The sequence below is a fragment of the Antechinus flavipes genome, chromosome 2, assembly GCF_016432865.1.
Source record: "Antechinus flavipes isolate AdamAnt ecotype Samford, QLD, Australia chromosome 2, AdamAnt_v2, whole genome shotgun sequence".
Taxonomy (NCBI): domain Eukaryota; kingdom Metazoa; phylum Chordata; class Mammalia; order Dasyuromorphia; family Dasyuridae; genus Antechinus; species Antechinus flavipes.
The window spans coordinates 279,162,706-279,175,267 of NC_067399.1; positions in this window are offsets into that span (position 1 = coordinate 279,162,706).

The window sequence follows — 12,562 nt, forward strand, 5'->3', positions numbered from 1 at the left end:
AAGTTGCGTTTGGCTGTTGGTGGAATTGTGAAATGATCCAACCATTGTGGAGAGCAATTTGGAACTGTGCTCAAAGGACTATAAAAAAAGGGCTCGAATCCAGCAATACCACTGCTAAGTGTATATCCCTAAGAAATTGGGAAAAAAATGGGGAAAGGATCTAATAGTACAAAAATATCTATAGCAGGACTTTTTGTGGTGACTAAGAATTGGATATAATCAATTGGGGAACGAGTGGACAAATTATGGTATTGTGATTGTGATAGAATATTTTTGTGCTATAAGAAATAACAACCAGGATAATTTAATAAAAACCTATAAAAACTATACTCAAACATTATCAAACTGTGCATATTCTTCGATCCAGCAGTGTTTACTACTGGGCTTATATTCCAAAGAGATATTGAAAAAGGGAAAGGGACCTGTATGTGCAAAAATGTTTGTGGCAGCCCTTTTCGTAGTGACTAGAAACTAGAAATAGAGTGGATGCCCATCAATTGGAGAATGGCTGAATAAATTGTGGCATATGAATGTCATAGAATATTATTGTTCTATAAGAAATGACCAACAGGATGAATACAGAGAGGCTTGGAGAGACTTACATGAACTGATGCTAAGTGAAATAAGCAGAATCAGGAAATCATTTCAACAACATATATATACTATATGATGATCATTTCTGATGGACATGGCTCTCTTCAACAATGAGAGGATTCAAATCAGTTCTAATTGATCAGTAATGAACAGAACCAGCTACAGAGAAAGAACACTGGGAAATAAGTATGAATCACAACATAGCATTTCACTCTTTCTGTTATTGTTTGCTTGCATTTTTGTTTTTTCCTTCTCAGGTTATTTTTACCTTCTTTCTAAATCCAATTTTTCTTGTGCTGCAAGATAACTGTATAAAAATGTATACATGTACTATATTTAACATATACTTTAACATATTTAATATGTATGGGACTACCTGCCATCTAGGGGAGGAGGTGGAGGGAAGGTGGGGAAAAGTTGGAAGAGAAGTTTTTGCAAGGGTCAGTGTTAAAAAATTACCCATGCATATGTTTTGTATATAAAAAGCTATAATAAAAAATGTAATTTAAAAAAAAAAGAAAAGAAAAACCTGGAAAGACTTACATGAACTGATATAAAGTTAAGTGAGCAAAACTAGTAGAATATTGTATACAGTAATGGCAATATTGTTTGGTGAAGAACTGTGAATGACTTAGCTCTTCTCAGCAACACAATAATTCAAGGCAATCCCAAAGGACTCATGTTTAAGAATATTATTTACCTTCAGAGAAAGAACTGATATTAATTGACTGAAACATTCTGTTTTTCACTTTTTCATTTTTTCTTTTGTTTAAATCTTATACAAAATGAGTAATTTTAGAAATGTTTTACCTAAGTGTACATGTACAATGCATATCTGACTGCTTAGTGTCTCAGAAAGAAAGTAGGGAAGGAAGGGAAGGAAGGATAGAATTTAATTTTAAAAAACTTAAACTTAAAAAAATGTTAAAAATTACCTAGACACATAATGGGGAAAATAAAATATTATATTAAAAAAGGAAAAAAAAAGATGTCTATTTAACCAGCTGGCTAGAACATTGTATTGCTAACGTCAAAGTCACAGGTTAAATTTCCTTATAACCTTATTATAACCACATGGACCCATTCTCACCAGAGTACTCATTATCTGCAAGGTATCTGGTGTGTGATTAGAGGTATAGTTTCTGGCTATAAAACTGTACCTCTAATCACCTTCCAGTTGTCTTGAAAATGACTATCGCTGGTAATGAAAGAAAAAGAATGAAAGAGAATGGATGACTCTTAGCAAATCCATCACTCTCACTGAAAAAATAAGTTAAAAATAACATATTTATGTTGGGTTATAGTTAATGACTTTTGTGACTGGAAAACTGTATGCCTAAATATTTATCATAAGGACAATTTGTAAATTTGATGGGCTTTACTCACAGGAATCTTAATGTGCCCCATTTTGTGTCCTAATGTTATAAGCACTTTTGAAAACTTAAGGCACCATATAAATTCTCAGTATTATTATTATTTATTCAAGCAATCAATAAATATTCATTAACACTAGAAAGACCAGGTACATCAATGATCTAAAAAAATTGTTATAATTTACTTCTAAATAAAAATGTTCATCCTATTTCTATTTTCTTTGCCTTGTGAAATTAAAAAAAATATATACTGCATCAATTGATGTAGATTGGTTCTTCAGGGTCTTCTTAAATTCCTATCTTCCAGTGTAAGCACTTGCTATATACAAGGCATTATTATAATTTTCCAGTCTTACATTTGAGTCAGAAAATGCTGAGAATCAAGTTCTTTCCCTACCCCCAATACTCAAAATATAAAATTTCTCATCAGTAGTTATCATTATTCATCAATATTTTCTGTGGGAGGAGGCAATAAGGAATATCAACCAATCAATCAACATTTATTAAGTGCCTACCAAATGACAAGTACTGTTAAACACTGAATAGTAGACAGGATGCTGACCTTAGAATTTGAATTTCACTTCTGATATTTACTAATTGAGTGACCACAGGCAAGTTAGGTTAGTCCCTGTTTACCTCAGTTTTCTTATCTGTAAAATGGGGATAATAATAGTACCCATTTTCTCAGGGTTGTTATTATGACTACATAAGATAAAAATTGTAAAAATAGATTAGCACAGCACCTGGCACATAGAAAGCACTTTGAAATATTAACTATTATTATTATTATTATTAATGTATGTAATGGTGCTTTCCTTTTTTTTTTTAATGAGTATGATATTTTAATAGAGAATTGTCTACCCTGCAAAATTTACTATGCTTTTGAAAGGCAGGAAATATATGTAATGGTGCTTTCCAAGTCTTAAAGGACCACATAGTTATCAGTTATGCCCTTGGAGAATCAGTTTTGAAATCAATGTTCTCATCTCCTTTGTTTAGTCAGCTCTCTATGGTCTAGTATATAGCCAGTATATAGATCACACAGCCCATTCTTCCATTCATTCCTGGTGTCTCTTTTTGACCATGTTGAACCTTAAAGTACTACATAAATGCCATTTATTTTTACATTATTTATATAACACTTCCATTTTCCATTAGTTAGAGAAGAAACAGAGAACGTGAAATTCAATCAGTTTTGCTTTTTATTATGACAAATGAGGAGGCAAAAAAACTAAATATTGAGCACCAGGCACTTCACTTAGTGCTTTATAAATATCATCTCATGTGATCGTTATAAAATTCTGAGAGGTAGGTGTGATTATTACTCCATCTTATAGTTGAATTGAATCAAGCAGCTAGAAATTTAGATACTGGCTAGGTTTACACAGCTATTAGTTGTCCAAGGCTGTATTTGAACTCATTTCTTCTTGATTTCCAGACCTAATGCTCTAGATGCCTACTAACATACCAGAACAGAAAGATCCCTGAATCTGTCTCAAATATCACTTCTTCCATATGTCACCCTTGTAAATAGTATTCCGGCCAATAATTTTCCTGCTTATCCCAATCAAGAATTTACCTTTTTTTCTTTAAAATTTTCTGTGTAGGGGCAGCCAGGTGGCACAGTGGATAGAACACCAGCCCTGAAGTCAGGAAGACTTGATTTCAGATTTGGTCTCAGGCTGTGTGACCCTGGGCAAATCACTTAACCCCAATTGTATCAGCAAAAAAGAAAAAAGAAAGAAAGAAAAAAATTTCTGTGTACCCTATCTTGACTGTACTCTTCTTGTAACAGATATCATCATAAGATCTGGCATCAGAGGATATTGAATTCAAATCCTACCTTTGCCATTACTTACCTGTGTGATTTTGGGCAAATCATTTAAACTCTGTGTGACTCAGTTTCAACTATACAATGGAAAGACTAAATTAGATAATAATAGCTAGCTAACATGTGTATGGAAGTTTTGGGCAGCTAGCTGGCATCATAGTGTACACAGTGCCTAACTTGGAGTTAGAAGACTCATCTTCCTGAGTTCAAATCTGATCTCAGATGTTTACTAGCTGTGTGACCCTGAACAAATTACTTAATTCTGGTGGCCTCAGTTTGCTCTGTAAAATCAGCTGGAGAAATGGCAAACCACTCTATTATCTCTGCCAAGAAAACTCTAAATATGGTTGTGGAGATTTGGAAATGACTGAACTACAGCAACATTTAAGGTTTAAAGTTGAAAAAATTGCTTTACATTTGTTATCTCACCTGAGTCTCATTACCCTGTAAAGCAGATGTTTTTAATCATCCCCATTTTACAGATGAGAAACTGAGTCAGAGAGAAATTAAGTGACTTGCCTGGAGTCCCACAGCCAGTAAGTATCTGAGGTTGCATTTGCACTCTGGACTCAAAGTCCAGTGCTTCATCCTTGGATAGTTATCAAGATAACTTTAAAATTCCTGATAACTCTAACCTGAATATCTTTTGTACTTGAGCAAAAGATTCACTGGAGAAGGAGATTAGATTTTGGGTTAAAATGATTTTTCGATGGGGAAGTGGAGCCAAGATGGCAGAGAAAAGGCAGCCACTCCCTTGAGCTCTCCCTAAAATCCCTTTGAACATCTTTAAATAATACCATAAAATACCTGAAGCAGCAGAATCCACAAAATGAGTGAGTAGAATAATTTTACAGTCAAAGACAGCATAGAAGGTCGGCAGGAAAGATCTGTGACATCAGGGTGGGAGCAGAACTCGTCTGGCACAGGTTGAGCCAGCACAGCCCAGACCCAGCAAACCAGGAGCCAGCTTTGTTAGCTGCTGAATCAACACTGGCAGCAGCTATTTCCAGAGTTTTTAGTCCACAAGGTGTAAGGGGGTTGAACTGATCAGAAGTAGATTGCAGGGGTCTTTTTGTCACCACTTGGGATGGAACTTTGTTGCTTTGCTCATACCTGGATCTGGATTTTAATCCTGGGTGCCAGTCCCAGATCCAGGAGGAGAACTTACACACCAGAGCTTGTGGCCACGGTGGAACAGGGACCCTCAGAGTTCCAGGCAGAAAAGAGAGCTTGTGGTCACTCACAGTGCAGAACACAGACCAGGAGCTTTTAAATACCTCTTCCTAGATTATACTACCTTGAAAGAACTGAAAACTTACAATCCTTAGAACTGTCCTTAGAAATATTTCTGAAAATAGCTACACAAAATCCCTAAGGTTTGAGACAATGCACTTTCTATCCTGGAAGCAGACAGAACCCTACTTTAACAAAAAGTTAAAAGTCAAGAAATAGATTGAGAAAATGGGCAAACAACAGGAAAAATTCTGACCATGGAAAGTTATTAGAATAATAATAAAGATTAAAACACACACTCAGAAGATAACAAAGTCAAAGCTCCAACCTCCAAATCCTCCAAGAAAAATATGAACTGGTTTCAGATCATGGAAGAGCTAAAAAGAATTTTGAAAATCAGGTAATAGAGGCAAAAGAAAAATTGGGAAGAGAAATGAGAGTGATGTAAGAAAATCAGGAAAAAAAGAGTCAACAGCTTGATAAAGGACACAAAAAAATACTGAGGAAAATGACATCTTAAAAACCAGACTAAGCCAAATGACAAAAGAGGTGCAAAAACCCATTGAGGAGAAGAATGCACTGAAAAGCCCATCCTCCAAAGATACTATTTTCTGCCTGTACCCGAATGGGGAAGGACCAGCTGGTTCATGAATATCACTGAGTTCATGAGCTGTTCAAGGATAGGTTCTTGGTGTCCATTGTCTCTTAGGAGATCTCCTTATAGTATTAATTTTGAGGAGCTCTGTCTTCCCAATTACCTTGAATTGCAATGCTCAGGACTCCTAATTGGCTTCCAAACTACATTTTCTAGTGGTCTGGCTGGCTGGCTAGCATCTTGCCATTATTATCAGGACAAAGATCCAGCTCAAATATTAACTTCTTCATAAGCCTGCTCCTGCAAATATTATCCAAGTCAAGAATTTTCCTGACTATCCCAATCCAAGAATTCTCTGAAACTCTTATGTACTATATGTTAACTCTATTCTTCTTTTAACATATATTATTTATTCCCTTGAATTAAAGTCATCTATATACATGTTGAACATATCTTCTAAGGAGCATCTAAGGGATAATATAGATAAGAATCACATGATACAAGAAGAGCTACATCTTTGGAAATAGCCACATCATTGAGACCATCAATCTGATTGTAACATGTTTTTCAGATCCAGGAAAGGTATGTCTTTTCTTAGATTTCAGGATACCCTGAGAGGTTTATGACATCACTTCTCTACTGTCATTGACTCAAACCTCTATCAGCCGTGTTCTTTCAATTAGTAGGGACTTGTGACTAGTTCACCAGTTCCATTTAATTGATTAATATCAGATAGCTTTTGCAAAAGAATATATTTAATATATATTTATTATTTTAAAGATATAGCAAGAACAGATTGTCCCAATGCTTCTAGAAGCATGTTTTTTCTTCTACCATCTCAGCCTCTGGGAGCACAGCAATTAGTCTCACCCATTATGTGAAGTGACTGCCAGGTTCTTTCTGCTGGGCTGGGATCCTGAAGGTCATTCCTGAGGATCACTCCTTCCTAAGGGGATTGATGTTGTGTTGGCTCTAAAACTTAACCTAGATTCTGACTCCCAGAGACTCTAATTTCTTTCCCTTGAGTGGAAAACTACAAATCCCAGAAGCTGAAGACAAAGGCCAAGGCCCAAGGTCCATTTCTCTAGGAATATATATCCACAGAATGGGTAAAGCCCTAATGCCCTTTTCCCTACCTGCATAGTCTCTTACTGCTTGCTGTGAGCAAAAGAATCAGGGAGCCCCCCAAGATGAAAGTGGAACAAAGACTTTTGAAAGACAGCAACAGTTCTAGCTACTCACTCAATCAGTGAAAAAAGACTCTACCCAATCCCCTGCTTAGCCAACCAGAAGAGTTACAGAATGTTCATCATATACTTCCTTAGACATGGTTGCATTTTTTTTCTCGAAGTCATTTCCCCAATATTCTTCACATAGAGAAGGTGTCAAGCAAGTTGATGGGAGTCTGCTCCTGTGCAGACTCCATTATATAGTTAAGAATTAAAATATATGTACTGTATAAGCCTTGGCAGAAGGTATAGAAAGAGTTAGGAGTTAGAGACTGAGTTCAGAGCTCATTTATCACACTTACTAGTTGGATAAGTCATTGGACCTCAGTTTCCTCATCTGTGAAAAAAGGGGGTGGAACTACATGGCCTCTAAATTTCCTTCCAGGTCTGAATCTATGATCCTTTATCCCATTTAAGCATTAACACACACACACACACACACACACACACACACACACACACGGTTGGTGCTGGGTTTGGTCTCAGAAATTCAGAATTACAATCTCAATTGGTATTTACCATGTATTGATGGATAGATCATTGAGTTTTCTCATCTGTAAAATGAAAATGAGGTACTTAATAATCACTAAATTCTTCCAGGGTAACTAGGTGGCTGAGTGGATAGAGTGCTGGATCTGGAGTCAGTAGGACTTAAGTTCAAATCCAGCCTCAGATACTTCCTAGGAGGGTAATTCTGGGCAAGTCACTTCATTAAGTTTGCTTCAGTTTCCTCATCTGTAAAATGAGCTGGAGAAGGAAAAAGCAAATCCCTCCAAGCATCTTTGCCAAGAAAACCTCAAATAGAGTCATGGAGTATCAGATTCCGTTGAAACACAAACAAAAACAACAAAAAGGGCCTCTACTCCCTCTAAATCTATGATTCTACAGGATTCATCACCAGATGATAAGGGATACTGTGTTTTATTTTTCTTTATGATGGTCACAAAATTTACAGCAGTCCTTTGAACACAATAGTGGTAGACTCACAATTAATATTTTTAAAATTGGGTTATTGAATTAATGAAAGGCTCCAAGTGAAGGTTGACCAAACCTGGATAAAGTAATAAGATGATTTGTAGGATTATAGTTTTAGATTTACAGTACAGGACTGTATCTAATCCAATGTCTTCAATGTGCAAATAAGAAAATTGGAGAATGGGAAGTAATATGCCTAAGATCATCTGAACCTGCTTCCTCCAGCTCTAAATCCAAGCCTTTTTTCTCTGTACCCTTCTACCTTCTTAGCCACATAAAGAAGGGATAGGAGCCCTTGTAGACCAACATTCCCGCTCCATAGTCTAGAGGAGGGTAGGGAACTCCCTCCATTCATCACTTAGGAATGCTGAGAAGCCAGGTGTTTTGGACTGTCTTTTGAAGTTATTCAGGTGTTTTGGACTGTCTTTTGAAGTTATAGGGAATAGTAAACTATGAGCACACATGAATAAGAAGAACAAAATACACTTTTAAAATTTTGGGTGAGATTGTGCCCCAAATACAAAGCTAATAAAACAATGAAATTTCTAGGCACTGTAATGACCTGGCACCTGGGACTTGCTGAGTCTTGAAGTAATAGGATTTAAGAATCCAGAGAAAAATTTTGAGGAGAAAAGACACCAGACCTAAATTCTGAGGCCAGATGGACAAAGATTTTTGGCCCTTCTTTTTTGGTGGCTTGAGACTTTGAGGCTGCTATGAGAAAGGATTTCGATTGTGTCCATTTCTTTCTTTCTTTTCTATCAAGCATGTATTTTCTCCTTTGAACTGAAGAAAATTCCATTATCGGTTGTCTGTTAACAAATACATCTTCCCTAAACATATGGAATTGACAAGGCTTGCTTCTGAATTGGAATTTCATTCCTTTTCCTCCTCCTTTTCCCCCGCCTCACTGCTATATTGCGGTTGGGATTTCTTCCATAGATTTTTTAAAGAAATACCTCCCAAAGCTGTTTTATCTTAGTCTTGTATAAAAGATAACAATCTATAGTAATTCTTTGCTATGTGGACTGCTCTATTTTCCCATAAAACACACTTGCAAATAAGTCTGTGGAACTTTCAACACAATGCCTGAGGCATCACACATGATAAATCCTTCCCCAGTCCCAGCTTTCTGTAACCTTCTCTATTCCTCACAATGACACTCACTTTCTCTCATTCATCTTTTATTACAATCCAATATTGCGTTTGAATATAATTAGTTTGTATGCAGCAATCCCTTGCCTTCTCTTTTACTCTCTCTCTCTCTCTCTCTCCCCTCTTTTCTTTTCTTTCCTCCCTCCCTCTCTTTTTCCCTTTTTCCCCCTGCGCTTTCTCTCTTCCCCTCTCTCTCTCTCTCTCTCTCTCTCTCTCTCTCTCTCTTTCTTTCTCTCTTTCTCTCCTCCCTTTCTTCCTCTTTCTTTCTGTCTCCATCTCTCTCAATTTCTTTTTCTGTCTGTCTCTTTGTCTCTGCCTCTGTATGTCTCTCTGTCTCTCCCTCTCATCCTTTCTTCAATGGATAAACTACTATTCCCATGCACATTTCATCTGGAAATTGACTTTGGTATTATAGGGTCCAATATATTTACACAACAGGTACAGAAAGGTATTGGAAAAAAAGAAGAAATATTTTTAACATCGTAAACCTCTAGCAAAAATATGTGTGTAATAGAATCTGGTACTGTGGTATTACACACATTACAACTGTCACTGTGACTTACAGCCTTAGTTTAGCTGAAAGAAAATCTATAACCCTCGAATGCAACAATGTCTGAGTCACAGTTCAGAGTAATAAATGCTTTTCACAGAATACTGTAATCCATATTTCCAAAGCTGATGCAACAAAGGCATTGCTACTAGAAATCTTTCAATTTCATGGGCGGAGGCTCCAATGTAGAAAGATAGAGAAAGAGGGGAAAAATGCTTAGGAAAAATGATACATCTCAGTGCCATGATGAAACGCCCACAAGTTCAGAAACTTTTGCCATTTGGCTAGTGGATTCAGTCTTCACTTCCTCTTCAATTATATGTTGACAAAAGACCACATTCTTATAGATAGAAAACAATGGATGGAAATTGCTAACAGGCTTATATATGTTTAAAGTAAGGAAAAATTTTCTTCACAATTAAGAGCTGTTCCAAATGGGATGGTTTGCTGTTGAAGGGAATGGATTCTCTCTCTTAGTGGAGGTCTTTAAGTAAAAGCTGAATGACTATTTATTGGGAATTATGGGAAGGAATTCTTGGTACAGATTAGACTAGATGACATCTGAAGCCTTTCTAATTCTGTGGTTCATACATTAAGTTGATTTGAGTTAATATTTCAAGAGAGATGTTGATCTTTAAGTGTGGTATTCAATTTCAGGAAGTAATGTTTTTAGACTAGAATATAAGATTAAGAAAAAGAATTCTGGACCTGGATCCATAAATTTAGCTGATTTATTTGACTCTTTACAGTGGCCGACTCTTGTGCCCAGGGGTTAAAAGAAACCAGCTGGTAATTAAAGGAAAACAGGGAGTAAGATGCTTGCAAGAAATCTGAAAAATACTTTCTCTTCATTCTGTTCCCTTTATATTAGGAATGAAGATAAAGACTGAACCCATAATTTCATTGATATAAAGAATTTTCTTTATATCAATGCAGGTTGACATTTTTTGCTGATACTTATAGTCTCAGAGGAACAGCTAGATAGACAGCACTGGGCTTGGAGTCAGGAAGACTCATTTTCCTGAATTCAAATGTGATTCAGATGCTCACTAGCTGTGGGATCTGGGCAAATTACTTCACACTGTTTGCCTCAGTTTCCTTACCTGAGAAATGAGTTGGAGAAAGGAATGACAAATTGCTCCAGTATCTTTGCCAAGAAAATCCCAAAAGAGGTCACAAAGAATCAGCCTTGACTGAAACAACTAAGCAACAATAAAAAAACAGCCTTAGAGGATTATCTATAACACTGAACAGTTAAAGGATTCCTCAGAATTACATAGTCAATATGTTAGAAGAGGTACATGAATGGCAGTTTTAGGGATAGGCAGGTAACACAATGGATAGAATACAGTATTTGGAGTCAGGAAAATATGACTTTGAATCCTGCCTCAGATACTTACTGTGTGACCTTAGACAAGTCACCTCACTTGGTTTATCTCAGTTTCCTTATCTGTAAAATAATATTATTGGTATGATGGTATTATAACAACTACCTCACAGGGTTGTTGTGAAGATTAAATGAGTAAACAACCTTTGCAAAGTCCTTTGCACATATTAAAGCACCATGTAAATGCTAGCTATTATTATTGAGGACAATCCTATTCACTATAATGAATTACCTCTAGTATATATATATATATATATATATACATATATACATATATATACATGTATATATTCAAACATACACATATAGACGTTTGTGTATATATGTCCATAATATACAAATTTGTATGATATGATACATAAAATATGTAATATAATACATAAACAAATGCACAAAAATCTCATTGAATTTAATAAATATTTATTGAGTGAATCCTCTGTATAAGACGCTACTTTAGGCACTGTGGATATAAAGAGGAAGGATGATACAGTCAAGGACTTATACATTTTGAACTGAAAGGAGCTATAGAGTCAGTCAGTCAGCCAACTGATAAATAAACATTTTGTTAAGTGCTTGTATGAATTAGGCATTGGAAATGCAAGGAAAAGTAATTTTTTAGTTCAATTCATAAGTTTTATAGATATGAAAATTGAGCCTTAAGTTACATGATTTGTCCAAGATCATGAAGTCATAAAACAGAGATTTAAAGTCGTTTCATGCCTTCTTCCATTCCAATCAATCTATTATTTTTTCTGTTTTATTATTCACTTTCTTGATTCTTAAAGAGTTCAAAGTCTAAATTTCTGGGGGAGGGGGAAGCAGGGAAGGGGGGAGGAAGGGGAATCTGACACATAAACTATTAAATATGGAACAAGGCAAATTGTGATCATGACCAAGGAGGATTCCAAGCAATGTGCTCTAAGAAAACTTGAGGTCAAAGAACTCACTTTCAGCTGCTATTTGGAGAGGATATGAGATGTGAAGAAAGAGGATTTTAAGAAATAAAACTGTGATAGGCAAGAAAATCCCAAATGGGGTCAAAGATATGGCTTTGCAAACTAGAAAGTTTGAGAAATTACTGGCAAGCAGAAAGTACAAACAAAAACAGATTTCAAATGTTCAAAAGCTTCCTTGAAAAAAATGTAGGGTGATCTAATGTTGAAACTGTGACCTCAAGCTAGTTTGTGTTTTTTTTTTTTTTTTGCTGAAGCTATTGGGGTTAAGTGACTTATCCAAGGTCACACGGCTAGGAAGTGTTAAGTGAGATCAGATTTGAACTCAGGTCCTCCTGACTTCAGGACTGGGGCTCTAACCACTGCGCCATGTAGCTGCCCTTAGTAGTTCATTTAAAAAAAAAATTGTTTTGTTTTTAGAAGCAATCAGGGTTAAGTGATCTGTCTAGGGTTACACAGCAAATGTCTGAGTTTGGATTTAAATTCAGTTCCTTCTGACTTCAGGGCTGATGCTCTCACACTAACAATTTAGATGATGCCCAATAGATGTTAAGTATTTCTATGTTTCCCTCAAAATTTTAAATATTTCATAGCATTCTCTTTAAGAACTATAGGCAGGAGTGATGGGGAGTCCTAGAAACTTTTTTAGTCAGGAAGTAGGACAATCCTTCCTGTGCTTTAGAAGAT